This window comes from Mesoplodon mirus (genome assembly GCF_964341445.2).
Source record: "Mesoplodon mirus genome assembly, chromosome: 15".
NCBI lineage: Eukaryota > Metazoa > Chordata > Mammalia > Artiodactyla > Ziphiidae > Mesoplodon > Mesoplodon mirus.
Genome location: NC_138991.1, coordinates 61443504 through 61449082, shown reverse-complemented (window position 1 = coordinate 61449082; position 5579 = coordinate 61443504).

Below are 5579 nucleotides of genomic sequence, written 5' to 3'. Positions count from 1 at the left end.
AGGGAAGAATGATGGCTGAGGAATCAGAAGAGCTGGATCGGAGTTGAAGCTCGTCCCCTTATGACAGCTGGCCTTTATCCATATTGAGAGAGACTTCCTAAAAGGCCGAGCAGACCTGATGCCCTTGGGGGTGTTTGGTGTTGACAAGGTTCCTCTGTGAGATCTTTGCCACATCCATGCCTGTTATGACTGAGTCTGACCTGAGTGAACCTCTCTGTAGGCTACAGTGATGACAATGCAAATAATGAACAGTTATTTAGTGTTTACTTAGGAGCCAGGCACTGTCCTTAGCATATTGCTTCTCAACCTCTGACGTGCACATGAATCACTTGGAGATCTGCCTAAAAAAGCAGATTTAGACTCAGTTGGTCTGGGGTAGGGCCTTAGATTCTGCATCTTAAGCAAGCTGCCCGTCTGTGGACCACACTGTGAATATGGAGAATGAAGAGGTCAAGACATAGGCTGCCGAGGTTTGGAGCCTGCTCCCCCTCCAGCACTGAAGTCTTAGCCACGTTATTTACCTTATAGGCTTGTCATAAATATTGAATCAAATAACGCACATCCAGGCTCTTGGCACAGTGCCTGGTGCATAGTGAGAGCTTGTTGAATAGGAGCCATTATTATTATTAATATCTCATCAAAACCTTCTGCAACCCTCCGAGGTAGGTCCTATGATGTTCCCCTCATTTCACAAATGAGGGAACTGAGGCTTGGAGAGGTTAAATGACCACTCAGGCTCACACCATTAAAAGGCAGCCTGGCTAACTCCAGAGCAGGGCTTCTCAACCTCAGCACTACTGACATTTGGGGCTGATTATTCTTTGTAGTGGAGGCCATCCTGTGTCCCTAGGAGGTTTAGCAGCTTCCCTGGTCTCTACCCAATAGATGCCAGTAGCATTCCCATCTACCCCAGTTGTGACAACCAAAAACGTTCTCAGATATTGCCAAATGCCCCTGGGATGGCAAAATCACCTCCCCCCACTCCGCCACTGAGAACACCGGCTCTGGACTGAGTCATGTCCCCCACAAAGGTTCAGGCTCTTTTCCAAGGCATCTTGGAGATGTGATATTGTTATTCAGGCCATCTAAGGGTTAATGGAGACTCGAGCGGTATTTGAGAGAATCATCTCTAATTCAGTGACCGAAGGAGTCACATCTTTTTCTTTTTAAATGCTTGAATGGTTCCAATTTAGCTGTTATTCAATCATTATTCAGTGCTTTGAAAAATTTTGGGTCTGATATTATATATTACCGCTTGTTTGAGTTTGGCGCTGTGAAATCATGCCATTTTTGTCTTTTTTTAAAAAAGAGACGTTGCCAACACCATCTTTAAGTATGCTTTTATTTGCCTTCTGGTATCTGCATATAACAGAGCTCCTGGAAAATGGAATGTATTATTTGCAATCTGTGGCCATTTCTATAGAGTTCTGATTTGCAAACAGGATTCACCTCCTAGTCTGTATTTTTCTTGTGTGCTTCCTTATGTTTGACTAATTTAAGGTTCTAATAGACGTGCTTGTAAAAATTTGCCTTATTTATCACTGAAGCTGCTGGAGCGGCTTCAATGAAATCATGCTGACCTCATTTAATTATTTGTAAAACATGTGTTCTGATTCAGTTGGCAAGGGTTTGGGTGTCTTTTTGTGTTTAAGAAAATTAAAGAGCAAACATCAGATAATTTTTGAGTGCTTGCAATGTGCCACTGTGGTTTATTTCTCTGAATTCTCCAAACATTTCTTGGAGGTATTTTATGCCCATTTTATGGGTTGCAGAACCCAAATCTTAAGTCTCCATTTAAGATCACACAGAGAGTAAGTGATAGGGGTGGGATCTGAGCCCAAATGTCACAGGGTTCACGCTCTTTCCTGCTTTCCAGAGCTGCATTTAGCGATCAAGAATGGACTGGAATTAATGCCTTCTTTGCCCACACACTAAAGCAACCAGCTCCAACTGTCTGTTTGATGCCACGGTTTCCAGATGCAGAGCAGTCCGTTATCTGGATGTTCCATCTGCCTAATTTCACGCTCCAACTGCTGAGAAATAGCTGGATTTCCAAAGCCATAGAGACACAGTCAACACGTCTTCATTAATTCTTAGGGACACAGAAGGATTTTGAGGCAACCTTGAGGGCCTGGTCGAATCTGAAATCCATGAATGTATAAGTGGCGCCAGTGTGCATGGATGTAAGTCTTTCTCAAGTGGGCTCAGGAGCTGGGGGCAGTGGTGGTGGCTTAGGGAAAAAAGTAGACTGTTCATTCATTCAGGTTCTAGGCCTGCCAGGTGGGTGGGGTGTAAGGAAAAGGTGCTCGGCCTGAAAGATGACAGCCATTTAGACCTGAGCCAGCACCACATCGCTTGCCAGAACTCAGCCAGTCTCTGCTAAACCAGGACAGCAGAATGCTAACACAGGAGCAACTGGCATTGATGAAGCCCCAACTGTGTACACACTGAAAAACATTAGGAGAATTATCAAAGACATGGCACAGATGGGCACTATGATTATTTGGAGCAAGTTTCTTAAATTTTCTAGGCCTCACTTTCCCCATCTGTGAAATGGGGATAAGACTGCATACTAAATCCCCAGGATCAACTGAGGAAATGAATGCCCTGAAATTTCCAAATTGAATTTCATTTCAACATACGTTTGCAGGATATTTTAGACTATGCCTCAGGCACTGGGAAGATGAGTTACACAGGGTTAATCTTAGGGGACCTCAGTTAAGGTCTAGAGATTGTGTTAGTCTTTCCCAAATAGTGTTTTGAGGAAAACCAGTTTCATAGGCTATAACAGGTGTTGCCTGAAAGAAGGACAGAATAGTCAAATGTGTTGTGATAAATGCTGGGTCCAATATTCATAATTATTATTAGAGTAAATATGTGTTATGTGCTTACCATGTGCTAGGCCGTATGCTTTACATGTTTTTTCCCCTCTAATTTAATTCTCACAACCTGCAGGGTTACACAATAGAAAGTGGCAAAGCCAGAATTAAAAGCTAAACATGTCTCACTCTGGATACTGAGCTGTTACTCCTGACGCTACACTGACTGCTTTTTTTGTAGGCCTTCTCAGAGCCTTTATATTCACATGTGCATTGAAAATGTCCAATTTCCAGGTAGAGAGAATATACAATGTTTCCCAAAGATATTGAATCAAAACCTCCCCTGACCCTTGTGCATTTTATGGGATATGAAAACCAGACTCTGAGCAGAGAGTGCATAAACTCCACCAACAGTGACAATAGTAACAGGGAGGTCTTCATCCATAAAGTGACGCAGAGAACGAGTGAATCAGAGAACACTCCCCTCAAGGAGCCACGCTGCTTCCCCCCCACCTTAAATTACCTGGATCAGCTGCCGAATGGGTAACCAGTGAGCTTTATAAGCCAAAGTGACATGGACATGACAGAATTTGCTGGAAGGCTCCTCACTGCTCCATTCCATTATCTGTGTGGTTGCAGCTTCTCTCTGGGTTTTGTTTTGTTTTTTTTTTTGCTCAGGGAACAGAGGTGAGTACCATCCCATTTAATGGGCTATTTGTTAGGGCCACCCTTGACCCTGCACTTTAGCAGTGACCTTTTCTGTTTTCTGTGAATCCCTCAATCAGCACCACTATTGAAATTGTCAGGCAAGCCCGACTGATACAATGCATGATTGATTGGCCTCGTCCTCTGCTGGGGAGACAAGTGGGGACAGGAGTGTGGCGAGATCTGCATTAGAGTAAAAATGCTGAACCATATTTTTGCACATCTAAAACACAGATGCAAAGAGAGGAGGAAATGAATGCCTCTTTTAAGCTGTTGCCAGCAGTTCACATTGCCTAGGGAAGGGACTGTGTCTGCCAAGACAAATCATTTATAGATCCCATTTGAACTTTGAAAGTCTGCAACTTTTTTGGGGGGGTGTTGGGGGTCAAAAGTAGTCTGTTTTATCCAGGTTTATTAATAATCACCAACTAGGAGGTCGAAGCTAACAACAGGAAACTTAAATAGGAACTAAAATCAGCAGCTGTGATGTGGAAGGTATAGTGACAAGAATTAGGTTCTGGAAGCCTGAGAGGAGCTAGCTAGGGCATCTTCTTCCTTCACTGAATGACCTACGGTAGGGGATGGGGAAGGGTCCTGAGAGCATTTGCATCACGGGGACTCACAAGAACAGGAATATGGGCTCAGACACTTAATACTTGCCCCCTTGTTGCTCAGCCACCCAGCTGGCTCTTCCTAGTGGCCCCAACATATAAGCCAAACTCTTCAGCCTCACATACCTAAACTTTTCTACTTTTCCCCCAGATTACCTATCCTGCCCTCCCACTATGCCATTTGGCTGTTGACCCACTGACTGTGTTATTGTTTCCTCCCACTGGAACTTTGTGTGATTTTTGCCTTTGTCCACAATGGTCCTGCTGCCTAGAAGGCTCTCTCCCCTTTACCAGCTGCAGCATCTACACATTCCCTTCTCCCTAGGCAGAGCTGATGCCTCTCCAGCCCACCTGTCATACTTCTAGAGAGCAGGCACCACACTGTGTGGCAACTTACACTTGAACTGTCTCTCCACGAAGCCATAAACCCATGGGGTCCAGGGACCTGCCTATGGCAGGTTTCTGTTTGTATATCCATCATCTAGCAGTCTGCTTGCACTCAGCAGGCTCTTTATACATGTTGAGGGATAAATGAATAAATTAATGCTTTCATCTTCAGAATCTGTAAGGAAGTTCATTTTGTTGTGAGAGAACCTGCTCCCTGCCATAGCAATTTAAACACACAAACTTTTATTCTACCACATGTAAATAGGTGCAAGGCAGGCCCTCTAGGTTGGTATGGTGACTCCATAAAGTCATCACAGATACAGGCTCCTTTCAGCTAACCCTTCTGTCATGCCTATGTGGTGGTATTGTCCTGGCCCAGTATGGCTGCTGCAGCTGTAGCCATCACATCTGATTTTAGATAGTAGAATTGAGGAGGTGCTATGAAGGGAGTATCCTCTCCTTTTAAGAAGACTTTCTGGAAATTGCAAAAACATAGGATACATAATATCCTGGGGACACCTAGCTGCAAGGGAGGCTGACGTTCTTTCAGAGCGGTAAGGGCCTAGATGTCTGATATGGTTGGCAGAATAATGACCCCTGAAGATGTCCACACCCTAATCTCTGCAACCTGTGAATATGCTATGTTACACAGCAAAGGGCATTAAGGTTGCAGAAGAAATTAAGGTTGCTAGTTGTCTGACTTAGAGATGAGGAAATGATCCTGGATTATCCAGGTGGGCCCAATGTAATCATAAAGGTCCTTAAATAGGGAAGAGAATCAGAGTCAGAGGGATGCCATGTGAGAAGGACTCTACCAGCCACTGCTGGCTTTGAAGATGGAGGAAGGGGCCCCAAGCCAAAAAATTCAAGCAGCTTCTAGAAGGTGGAAAAGGTTAAGAAAATGAATTCTCACCTAGAACTGCCAGAAAGGAACCAGCCCCACCAACATCCTGATTTTAGCCCAGTGAGAACGATTTCAGACTTCTGATCTCCAGAAATGTAAGATAATAAACTTACGTTTTAAGCCATGGACTTTGTGTTGTTACATCAGCAATAT